The sequence below is a fragment of the Mustelus asterias genome, chromosome 7 (assembly GCF_964213995.1).
Source record: "Mustelus asterias chromosome 7, sMusAst1.hap1.1, whole genome shotgun sequence".
Classification (NCBI taxonomy): domain Eukaryota; kingdom Metazoa; phylum Chordata; class Chondrichthyes; order Carcharhiniformes; family Triakidae; genus Mustelus; species Mustelus asterias.
Window position 1 is genome coordinate 106707038 of NC_135807.1, and position 13747 is coordinate 106720784.

Below are 13747 nucleotides of genomic sequence, written 5' to 3' on the forward strand. Positions count from 1 at the left end.
TACTCATCTCTCTCATACACACACTCATCTCTCTCACACGCTCACTCATCCCTCTCAGGCACAGACTCATCCCTCTCACGCAGAGACTCATCTCTCTCACGCACACACTCATCTCTCTCTCTCACGCACACACACATCTCTCTCTTACACACACTCATCTCTCTCATACACACACTCATCTCTCTCATACACACACTCATCTCTCTCACACGCTCACTCATCCCTCTCAGGCACAGACTCATCCCTCTCACGCAGAGACTCATCTCTCTCACGCACACACTCATCTCTCTCACGCACACACTCATCTCTCTCACGCACACACTCATCTCTCTCATGCAAACACTCATCTCTCTCATGCACACACTCATCTCCCTCATGCACACACTCATGTCTCTCTCTCATGCACACACTCATCTCTCTCATGCAAACACTCATCTCTCTCATGCACGCACTCCTCTCGCTCATGCACCCACTCATCTCTCTCAGGCACACACTCTTCTTTCTCATGCACACACTCATCTCTCTCATGCACACACTCATCTCTCTCATGCACACGCTCATCTCTCTCATGCACACATTCATCTCCCTCATGCACACACTCATCTCTCTCCCTCATGCACGCAGTCATCTCTCTCTCTCATGCACACACTTATCTCTCTCTCTCTCATGCACACACTTATCTCTCTCATGCACACGCTCATTTCTCTCATGCACACGCTCATCTCTCTCATGAACACGCTCTTCTCTCTCATGCACACGTTCATCTCTCTCATGCACGCATTCATCTCCCTCATGCACACACTCATCTCTCTCCCTCATGCACGCAGTCATCTCTCTCTCTCATGCACACACTTATCTCTCTCTCTCTCTCTCTCATGCACGCACTTCTCTCTCTCTCTCATGCACGCACTCATCTCTCTCTCTCATGCACACACTCATCTCTCTCATACGCACAATCATCTCTCTCATGCAAATACTCTTCTCTCTCATGCACACACTCCTCTCTCATACACACACTCATCTCCCTCATACACACACTTACCTCTCTCATGCACACACTCATCTCTCTCCCTCATGCACGCTGTCATATCTCTCTCTCATGCACACACTTACCTCTCTCTCTCTCTCTCATGCACGCACTTCTCTCTCTCTCTCACGCACACAGTCATCTTTCTCTCACGCTGTCATCTTTCTCTCATGCACACACTCAACTCTCCCTCTCATTCAAACACTCATCTCTCTCTGTCATGCACACACTCATCTCTCTCTCATGCACACACCCATCTCTCTCTCACATACATACTCATATCTCCATAATGCACATACTCACCTTTCATGCACACATTCATCTTGCTCATACACACACTCATCTCACTCTCATCTACACACTGATCCCTCTCTCATGCGCGCACTCATCTCCCTTTCTCATGCACACACTCATCTCTCTCATGCACACACACCCATCTCTGCATCATGCACACACTCATCTCTGCATCATGCACACACTCAAGTCTCTCCCTTGCGCACACAGTCATCTCTCTCTCTCTCACTCACACACTCTCTCTCTCTCATGCACACACTCATCCAACTCTCTCACGCACACATTCATCTCTTGCGCACACACTCATCTCTCTCTCTCACGCAAACACTCATCTCTGTCCCTCGCGCACACAATCATCTCTCTCTCAGGCACACATTCATCTCTCTCTCATGCACACAGTAATCTCTGTCACGCACACACTCATCTCTCTTGGGCACACACTCATCTCTCTCATGCACACACTCATCTCTCTCATGCACACACTTATCTCTCTCTCATGCGCGCACTTATCTCTCTCTCTCATGCTCACACTTATCTCTCTCTCTCATGCACACACTTATCTCTCTCTCTCTCACGCACACACTCATCTTTCTCTCACGCAGTCATCTCTCTCTCATGCACGCACTCATCCCTCTCTCACGCAAACACTCATCTCTGTCCCTCACGCGCACAGTCATCTCTCTCAGGCACACACTCATCTCTCTGTCACGCACACACTCATCTCTTTCATGCACACACTCATCTCTCTCATGCATACACTCATCTCTCTCATATACACACATCTCTCTCATACCCACACTCATCTCTCTCATACACACACTCATCTCTCTCCTCATTGTTCCACAGGAGCAGGCTGAGGGTAAGGGAGCTTGTTTGTGCACTAATTTATTTAATTATTTTTCAGTTAAATTAGTGAAAAAAACGGAGGTTTTTTTTCTAAACAGGAAATAGGCCCAGCAGCAGCCTGGGAAGGTTTTGGAGGGTTTAAAAGTAGGCCGCACCTTTGAGCGGGCAGCGTCGTTAGCAGGTAGTGGAGTGAGCAGGAGACAGAGTGAGAGCTATAAGGGCTTTGGCTCACAGGGCTTCGGCGAAGGCGAGGAAGGTTGTTTGTTTGTTTTTCTTCGGTTACACCCCCCTTTTTTGTTTTATCTCCCAAAAACTAAAAAGGACATGGCTGGTATGAGTGGGAGGCCAGTATACTGCATTCGGTGTGGGATGTGGGAATTCCTGGAGACAACTTGCCTCCCGGAAGTCCATATCTGTGCCAGATGTGTGGAACTGCAACTCCTGAAGGATCGTGTAAGGGAGCTGGAGCTGAGGCTCGATGAACTCAATTTAGTTAGGGAAAATGAGAGAGTAATAGATAAAAGTTATAGTCAGGTAGTGACACCAGGGTCTCGGAAGGAAGACACGTGGGTCACGGTTAGGAGGGGTAATAGTCAGAAGGGTGATGTGCCAGAAAGTACCCCAGTGGCAGTCTCCCATAAAAGAAAGGGATGGGCAACAGATGGGAGAAGGGAAGGGAGTGAGCAGTCTGTGGAGGGATCCCCTGTGGTTGTCCCCCTCCAAAATAGGTATATTGTTTTGGATTCTGTGGAGGGGGATGACCCTCCAGGGGTAAGCCACGAGGACCAGATCGCCTCCACGGAGACAGGCTCAGGGGTCCGGAAGGGAAAGAAGGGGTTTAGGAGAGCGATAGTTGTGGGGGACGCAATGGTTAGAGGCACGGACAGGCGCTTCTGTGGGACTGAATGAGAATCCAGGATGGTAGTCTGCCTCCCTGGTGCCGGGGTACTGGATGTCTCCGAGAGGATAGGAAGCATATTTAAAAAGGAAGGTAGTCAAACTGATGTGATTGTACACATTGGTGGAAATGATGTAGGTAGGAAGAGCAGGGGGGGTCATACGAGAGAAATTCAGGGAGTTGGGTGCTAGGCTAAAAAGTAAGACCTCCAGGGTAGCAATCTCTGGACTGCTCCCGGTGTCGAGTGCAAGTGAGGCTCGGAACAGGGAGATTCTACAGTTGAACGCGTGGCTAAAGGACTGGTGCAAGAGGGAGGGTTTTAAATTCATAGATAACTGGGAAATCTTCAAGTCAGGACGGCAACTGTACAGAAAGGATGGGTTACACCTTAACTGGAAGGGAGCAAATATCCTGGCTGGGAGTTTTGCTAGAGTGTTTCGGCAGGATTTAAACTAGTGTGGCAGGGGGGTGGGGAACAAAACAGGAGGTCAGTAAATACTGAGGCTGGGGTTGAGCTGGGGGCCAGGGCAAGGCTAGCTAAGAAGAGGAGCACTCTGGAGGAGGAGGACCTGACTGGGCCTGGAGGTCTGGAGTGCATCTGCTTCAATGCGAGGAGTGTAACGGGTAAAACAGACGAACTTAGGGCCTTAATGCTTATGCGGAATTTGGATGTGGTTGCGGTGACGGAAACTTGGTTAAAAGAAGGACAGGACTGGCAGCTGAATATTCCGGGGTATAAGTGTTTTAGGCGAGACAGAGGAGGGGCTAAAAAAGGTGGGGGAGTAGCGATATTAGTTAAAGAGCACATTACCGCGGTGCAGAGGGTAGACAACTTAGAGGGGTCATGTACTGAGTCGCTGTGGGTGGAACTCAGAAACAGGAAGGGCGCAGTCACTATGCTGGGGGTGTACTACAGACCACCCAACAGCCCACGGGAAGTGGAGGAAAGGATATGTCAGGAGATTCTGGATAGGTGCAGAAAAAATAGGGTTGTTGTAGTGGGGGACTTTAATTTCCCTGGCACAGACTGGAAAGTGCTTAGAGCTGGGGGTCCGGACGGGGAGGAATTAGTAAAATGCGTACTGGAAGGTTCTTTGGAACAGTATGTAGATAGCCCGACTAGAGAGGGGGCTATACTGGACCTAGTTCTGGGAAATGAGCCCGGTCAGGTCGTCAAAGTTTCGGTAGGGGAACATGTGGCAAATAGTGACCACAACTCTGTTAACTTTAGGATAGTAATGGACAAGGATGAGTGCTGTCCTACGGGCAGGGTGCTAAATTGGGGGAAGGCTGACTATAGCCGGCTTCGGCAGGAATTGGTGGATGTTGATTGGGAGAGGATGTTCGAGGGTAAGTCCGCATCTGGCATGTGGGAGTCTTTTAAGGAACTATTGATAAGGCTGCAGGATCGGCATGTGCCTGTAAAAAGGAAAGATAGGAAAGGTAGGATTCGAGAGCCGTGGATAACCAGGGAAATTGAGGATCTGATTAAAATGAAAAGGGAGGAGTACGTTAAGTCCAGGCAACTGAAAACAGATGGAGCTCTGGAGGAATACAGAGAGAGTAGGAAAGATCTCAAACGGGGAGTTAGAAGGGCAAAAAGAGGTCACGAGATGTTCTTGGCAGAGAGGATTAAGGAGAATCCTAAGGCATTCTATTCATACGTTAGGAACAAAAGAGTTGTCAGAAAGAAAATCAGACCTCTCAGGGACAAAGGAGGGGAATTATGCTTAGAACCCAAGGGAATAGGGGAGATCCTAAATGAATACTTTGCATCGGTATTCACGAAGGAGAGGGGCGTGTTAACCAGGAGTGTCTCGGAGGGAGGTGTTGACCCGTTAAGAGAAAATCTCCATTACAAGAGAGGAAGTGTTAGGTTTTTTAGGGAACATTAAAACTGACAAAGCCCCAGGGCCTGATGGCATCTATTCTCGACTGCTCAGGGAGACGAGAGGTGAAATTGCTGGGCCTCTGACGGAAATCTTTGTCGCTTCTTTGGACACGGGTGAGGTCCCTGAGGATTGGAGGATAGTGAATGTGGTCCCGTTGTTTAAGAAGGGTAGCAGGGATAACCCAGGAAATTATAGGCCGGTGAGCTTGACGTCCGTGGTAGGGAAGTTGTTGGAGAGGATTCTTAGAGACAGGATGTATGTGCATTTAGAACGAAACAATCTCATTCGTGACAGACAGCATGGTTTTGTAAGAGGGAGGTCGTGCCTTACAAATTTGGTGGAGTTTTTTGAGGAAGTGACAAAAACGGTTGATGAAGGAAGGGCCGTGGATGTTGTCTATATGGATTTCAGTAAGGCATTTGACAAAGTCCCACATGGCAGGTTGGTTAAGAAGGTTAAGGCTCATGGGATACAAGGAGAAGTGGCTAGATGGGTGGAGAACTGGCTTGGCCATAGGAGACAGAGGGTAGTGGTCGAAGGGTCTTTTTCCGGCTGGAGGTCTGTGACCAGTGGTGTTCCGCAGGGCTCTGTACTGGGACCTCTGCTATTTGTGATATATATAAATGATTTGGAAGAAGGTGTAACTGGTGTAATCAGCAAGTTTGCGGATGACACGAAGATGGCTGGAATTGCGGATAGCGAAGAGCATTGTCGGGCAATACAGCAGGATATAGATAGGCTGGGAAATTGGACGGAGAGGTGGCAGATGGAGTTTAATCCGGATAAATGCGAAGTGATGCATTTTGGAAGAAATAATGTAGGGAGGAGTTATACAATAAATGGCAGAGTCATCAGGAGTATAGAAACACAGAGGGACCTAGGTGTGCAAGTCCACAAATCCTTGAAGGTGGCAACACAGGTGGAGAAGGTGGTGAAGAAGGCATATAGTATGCTTGCCTTTATAGGACGGGGTATAGAGTATAAAAGCTGGAGTCTGATGATGCAGCTGTATAGAACGCTGGTTAGGCCACATTTGGAGTACTGCATCCAGTTCTGGTCGCCGCACTACCAGAAGGACGTGGAGGCATTGGAGAGAGTGCAGAGAAGGTTTACCAGGATGTTGCCTGGTATGGAGGGTCTTAGCTATGAGGAGAGATTGGGTAGACTGGGGTTGTTCTCCTTGGAAAGACGGAGAATGAGGGGAGATCTAATAGAGGTACACAAGATTATGAAGGGTATAGATAGGGTGAACAGTGGGAAGCTTTTTCCCAGGTCGGAGGTGACGATCACGAGGGGTCACGGGCTCAAGCTGAGAGGGGCGAAGTATAACTCAGACATCAGAGGGACGTTTTTTACACAGAGGGTGGTGGGGGCCTGGAATGCGCTGCCAAGTAGGGTGGTGGAGGCAGGCACGCTGACATCGTTTAAGACTTACCTGGATAGTCACATGAGCAGCCTGGGAATGGAGGGATACAAACGATTGGTCTAGTTGGACCAAGGAGCGGCACAGGCTTGGAGGGCCGAAGGGCCTGTTTCCTGTGCTGTACTGTTCTTTGTTCTTTGTTGTTCTCTCTCATACACACACTCATCTCTCATGCACACACTCATGTCTCTCATACACGCTCATCTCTCTCTCACAGTCATCTAGCTCAGCCACATGCACACACACACACGCATGTACGCATGCACGTATCTCATGCTATCATGGATCTGCCTAGTAACAGCAGTAACAAGAATTTAACAACGCATATTCGGACTTCATTTGCCCAGCAACAGTTAGAAACCTGTCTCGTGACAGTCGTAGCCAATATTTTAAAAAAATGATTTTCCCTGTAACATGATTAGCATGCATCATGACAGAAAAAAATGTAAGTCACCCTATTAGTGTGCAACAGCTTCCCTCGACAACTGAGAGATCAGTGCAAGTGTACAGCCGTTAATGTCTCGTGTCCAGGAATTTGGGAGATGCTGCCAGCAAAATACACAGAATGAAGAATCAAAGAGGAATTTTTTTTCTGAGGCCAGCACCTTCAGAAGGAGGCAGGCCAATTTACATCTGCCAGTCAAAAGCCTAATTTAAAGCAGATGAAAGAGCAGCCTACTATTCCCAGCCAGGAGGTTAGGCCACATCTGAGACTTAGAGCCAAGGCATTGCAGAAAACTTCACAAAGATAGTTCAAATATCTTCGCTGGACCACAAAAAGACGTTTCCTAGATTTGATCCTTTGCTGTATTGTGTGATAACTATAAACTAGATTTGACGTATAGATTTAATTAATTTGAATGCTGTTTTGGAAGGGGGCTGTCTTTCGGAGTTCAGGAATCATAAATATATTTTGGAACAAGGAGTAATTTCTACATAAACTGTATTTGTGTTTGGTGATTCATATAATTAATTGTCTTGGAGTACTGTCGTCCAGTTTGTGTGTATTTGTCTTTTCTTTAATCTAATAAATAAACGACTGGACTGGGCGGCACAGTAGCACAGTGGTTAGCACTGCTGCTTCACAGCTCCAGGGACCTGGATTCGAATCCTGGCTCGGGTCGCTGTCTGTGTGGAGTTTGCACATTCTCCCTGTGTCTGTGTGGGTTTCCTCCGGGTGCTCCGGTTTCCTCCCACAGTCCAAAGATGTGCGGGCTAGGTTGATTGGCCATTCTAAATTGCCCCTTAGTGTCCCGGGATGCATAGGTTAGAGGGGTTAGTGGGTAAATATGTAGGGATATGTGGATAGGGCCTGGGTGGGATTGTGGTGGGTGCAGACTCAATGGACCGAATGGCCTCTTTCTGCACTGTAGGATTCTATGATTCTTCTCACTGGGGTTTCATATGGCTCCTCATTCCAAACACAAAACTATAAACCACCACAAAAGAGTGTTTCAAGTGTTTCAGTCTATGGAGGCAGGCAGCTAATTACTCCAATTAAGATTTAAAACAGGGGCCATAATCGCACACAAATGAAACTTTTCCAGCAATGGCCCCAAAAACAACTGCTGAAATTTGAACGCATGGATAGGACAAGTGTTCCTACGCCAGATTAAAATTTGCAGTGGGAATTAGAGTGAAAGCTTGGCAGATATTTTTTCTGTATTCATTCATGGGATATGGGTGCCACTGGCAAGGCCAGCATTTGTTGCCCAACCTTAATTGCTCCTTGAACTGAGTGGCTTGCTAGTCAGAGGGCATTTAAGAGTCAACCACACTGCTGTGGACCTGGAGTCATCTGTCGGCCAGATCAGGTAAGGATGACAGATTTCCTTCACTAAAGTACATTAGTGAACCAGATGGGTTTTTATAGAATCATAGAATCTCTACAGTATGGAAGGAGGCCATTCAGCCCATTGAGCCTGCACCAACAACAATCCTACCCTATCCCCATAACCCTACACATTTACCCTACTAATCCCCCTGAAACTAGGGCCAATTGAGCATGGCCAATCAACCTAACCTGCACATTTTTGGGCTGTGGGAGGAAACCGAAGCACCCGGAGGAAACCCACGCAGGCGCGGAGAGAATGTGTAAACTCCACACAGACAGTGACCCAAACTGGGAATCGAACCTGGGTCCCTAGTCCCTCGAGTACTGCCAATCACTGCTAGTTGTCATGAGACTAGATTTATTATGTTTCACATTTATTCATTGAATTTAAATTCCACCAGCTGCCGTGGTGGGATTTGAACTTGTGTCCCAGAGCATTAGCCTGGCTTTCTGGATTACTAGTCCAGTGACAATACCACTACACCATCATTTAACCTACATCCCAAATCCTGACCCTTCTCCTGCAACACTGTCACAGTTTCATCCACAAGGAGACAAAGGCTGCTGTCTCTGTATTTACTTGTATTCCCAAAACGGTAAAGTTTGTTGAAATTTGAGGGAAAGCATCTTAATTGGCATTAGTAAAAAGCAGAAAACTGTTTACATCTTCAAACTGTAAAATTGACCCAAATAATGATTTGTTGTAACCAGCTGCAGGTAATATTCATGAATTAACTTGATTCGAAACCTAAAAATATGACTTTCACTTCTTTAGACAATCATATTTTGTAAACCAATTTGCATATATTCCTTGAATAATCTAACTTACAATTACTGACTTCTGCTCATTTCTGATCATTTATGTAAAGTTATTCTTTGAATTCAGAGAAGCTGAAGCAATACAGTATTCAGAGAATACTTTAAAATGCTGCAATGCTATTTTGGTGCATTGTGACATTATTTATATAATTAACTCCAACATTTTCATTCAGCTACTTCCTAGATGAAAGAGTTTATTTCCTAAATACACTGACTAATTAATACATGAAGCTGACATCACTGGTTATTCATAATGTTACTATTTTAATATAGAAATATAGCTCATTAAAATCAATGAAATCCACAGTACTGCAAGTGAGATTAAAGCCCCAGCGATTCATGGAATTTGAGTGTATCCTTCAAACATCCATATTCCACAGACTGACAAATAGGAACATTTCAATTTGCTTCATTAACATAATAAGAGTATTATGTTCTATGGTGTTTAATTAATGCAGCATATTTGGTACCATCAGAAAATTTCATTATTACAAAATTCAATAATTCTTAATGCAAATATTCAGATGAAACATTGCTGTTAAAATAATGTTGATGCTATGTACAGAAAATTCAGGCAAAAAATAGATGTAAATATCGGAATTTTGTTACCCAAGTTATGTCACTCCTTACCTTCATTATCATTACCTTCCATTGTTTGGGATGAGTACAAAATAAATCCACCACAGATATTTCAGGCGAGGAATTAGTACAAGTGCCCTCATAATGGCATGACAAGCGTGAATGACTCCCAATCAATTTTTCTGCAACTGCAGATTAACAAACACAAGTATGGAGTTTTATTTCTTGAGGTTTTGAATTTGTTTCTTAATTTTTCTGGGCAACAAGCAGCTGAAAGTAAGCGTTGATAATGTAAAGAATTAGAGCAGCTGGGATTTGAGTAAACTTGTCAAGCAACTGTATATCTCCTTGTGAAATCAGATTGCAGGAAGTAAAATAAACAATCAATGCCTGAACAAGAAAATGGAAGTTAGAGTTGATGAATTTCATGTGAAATCAGGTAAAAAAAAAATGAGCAATAGAGAGATCAGATTAAGAGCGGGAGAACAAAAAGAGACAGAAGATGACAGTGAAAAGCAATCTTATTAAAAAAACTCTTAATAATTAAAACCTAGAGGAATGAAACCCCAAAGTGTAATAGATAATTTCAATCTGATCTATTTGAGAAAAATTTGGTGGGTGATCTGACCTTCTCGCCCTGTCAGTTGATGGGCGGGGTGAGCCGGTAAGATTGCGAGAGAACTGAAAAATCAGGTTCATATCTGATTTCTCACCTCTCACGATCTTACCAGCACCGGATATCAGGTGAAACCAGCCTCGTGCCCGTTATCATTTGAGGTACTTGCCTTAGCAGCCTCGCTAGTGAAGGTCAAGTATGGTCCACATTAATGGGGACCTATCATGATGGCCTCGCCGGGAGGACTGGAGGTCATTGATGCCCTCTGGGAGGCAAGGGCGGTGTCCTTTGTGCATTGCCAGCCTGAGACCCTGGCAGTGCCAGCATGGCAGACTGGCACTGCCCACTGGGCACCTTGGCACTGCCAGTCTGGCACTCTGGCAGTGCCCACCAGGCACCATGCAGTTCCAAGGGGGTGGGGCCTGAGGGGATGGGCCTATTGGAAAGGGGCAGAGCCTAAGGGGAAGGGGGGCAAGGGCACTGCGCACTGTGCAATCAGGGTGGGGAGGGGTCATTGCACATTCTGCAACCGGCGATTGACCCGGTCTGTGAGGGGGAGGGGGGGCGAACAGCTGGCCTGTGCGGAGGCATGATCAGCTGGCCTGTGCAGTTCTGCACAGAACAGAGATCTCCGCATGTGCAATGAAGTCCTCTGCTGTAACTGCTGGCTTCTGGGTGAGCTTAGGCCATGCCCCCTCCCCCTGCTGGCAGGAAACTGATCTTGCTTCATTTTTCCTCAGAGTGTGGTGAGATTGGATTTTTAACTCACCCAAAAAACCAGCATGATTCTCTCCCATTTTCATGCTTGTTTGGCACTTCAGAGTTATTTTGGTAAGATCGTCTTTTGGTCTCTATCCGTGTAAGTGATAATTATGTGATGTTTTTATTGGACAAACTGATTCTATAACTAACAATTACCATATCCATAAAATGATATTTAGCCTTGAAATGACTTGATTTACCTTTTTGCAATTTATGACACCTTAGTTACTCTACTCATCCATGCCAGCTCTGCAAGAGCAATCCAATAAGTCCCATTTTCCAGCACTTTCTCCAAGTCCCTGTAATTTGTTTCTGTTCAAAATAATTATCCAATTCCCTTTTGAAAGTCATAATTGAACCTGCCTCCACCAGACTCTTAGGCACTGAATTTCAGACACTAATCACTTGCTGCATGAAATAATTGGGGACCCTACTGACACCCAGGCCTGAATATGCACTAGCATCTGTACTAGGACAAATTTATTTCATCTTCATTCAAATTATTGAGATTCATTCGTGCAGAATGTCACATGAGCAGTTACAGCACAAATGCAGGGGACAATCACAGAATTGAGAAATCTGGACCTGCAGACATTTCCTCCAAGGTTGCAATTCCAATCTGCTGCATTTTTAAAATAATGTGGAGATGCCGGCGTTGGACTGGGGTAAACACAGTAAGAAGTTTAACAACACCAGGTTAAAGTCCAACAGGTTTATTTGGTAGCAAAAGCCACACAAGCTTTCGGAGCTGCAAGCCCCTTCTTCAGGTGAGTGGGAATTCTGTTCACAAACAGAGCATATAAAGACACAAACTCAATTTACATGAATAATGGTTGGAATGCGAATACTTACAACTAATCAAGTCTTTAAGAAACAAAACAATGTGAGTGGAGAGAGTATCAAGACAGGCTAAAAAGATGTGTATTGTCTCCAGACAGGAAGCTGTGTGATATGTAGAGGTCTTAAAGGATAGCTTCCTGTATATATTGTTTTTGGAAATATTTGGTGATATCCATTTAGGTCAGTGGACATTTCTGAAATTTGCATTCATTTTTGGGGAGAAATAATTTTGGGGGGGTTGCTTGTTTGACTTTTTAAAATAATTTTTAAAGTGTCTCAAATACAGTATTTTTGAGCACTATAATACAAGAAAACTGCAGGAAAATCAATGTCTACCAGATCTTTATCTAGAAATTGACACACATAAGTGTCAAAATCCAAGAAAACAGTCCTTTCTTGCTCCATGTCAGAACAGCAGAAATTTACCACTTGCAACAAAGAAACCTTCAAATAACTTGAAACATGCAGTAGCCTTGTCAGTGATTTGCAATATCACACCTGCTCTCAATATATCCATGACACATTCCCACATGGAAGTGCAATGTCAGCTAACTTGATGCTCACAACTGTTATAAACAATCACCTTGTGTATGTCAGTATAACTTGTGTTTTAATCTCTTTTTCAACTGCTTTCCAATGTTACTATGCTACTCATTTTCCAAAGTATAAAAGGATCAATGAAAGCTGCCGTATATCAACCTGAAGTCCATCATAAGAATCAAAATGAGTTTATACTTCTACAACTATCTGTTAAACGAAAAAAAGGCGTGAGTGACAAATTTTGAAGTATAATTTGCAGCTTGAATATGCCATTCTTCATATACTTGAATAAATCCACTTTATTGTTTAGATCAAGGCAACTCAAGCAACCAACTGGTTAGCGAGAAATTTAGTATTATTAGTTTTCTTCACCTGAGTTGTTGAAATTAAGCCGAAAGTGCTGGAAAATCTGAGCTGGTCTGACTACATTTTCAGAGAGGTCATAAGGGGGTTCACCAGAATACTGACAGGTGACAGTAGAGGGTGCCATCGTGCATGGACAGATGTTACACAGAACAGAGAGAACTGTCAGTCACATCCTGTATATTGCATACCCCTCCTGGCTGATCGGCCCCCAACCACTCCCCTGGCCTGGTTGATCACCCCTCACCCCCTGGCCTAGCCCGGCCGATAACCCCCTGGGCCACTTGGTTGATCACCCCCTCCCAGTTCGATCGCCAGCCTGCCGGTTGATCACCAGTTGCAGAGTGCGCAGCTTTCCCTCTACCTCCCCTTATGCCCTGTTCCCATCCAGGCACTGCCCCCTCCCTTTAGGACCGCTCCATCAGGACCTGCCCACTTGGCACTCACTGTGTTCAATGGTCTCTGCCAGTGTGATAAGCTGGCAGGAAATTTGGCGTCTTAGCCACGACTCTCACTAACTTTTACAGATGCACCATAGAAAGTATTCTTTCTGGTTGTATCACAGCTTGGTATGGCTCCTGCTCTACCCAAGCCCGCAAGAAATTACAAATGTCGCCCAATCCATCACCCAAATCAGCTTCCCATCCATTGACTCTGTCGACACTTCCCACTGTCTCGGCAAAATAGCCAGAATAATTAAGGACCCAGGCATTCTCTCTTCCACCTTCTTCCATCAGGAAAAAAATACAAAAGTCTGAGGTCACATACCAACCGACTCAAGAGCAGCTTCTTCCCTGCTGCCATCAGACTTTTGAATGGATCTACTTTGCATTAAGTCGATCTTTCTCTACACCTTAGCTATGACTATAATACTACATTCTGCACTCTCTCATTTCCTTCTCTATGAACAGTATGCTTTGTATAGCGCGCAAGAAACAATATTTTTCACTGTATACTAATACATGTGACAATAATAAATCAAATCAAAATCAGTGCCAGGGTGCCCAGCAAGCA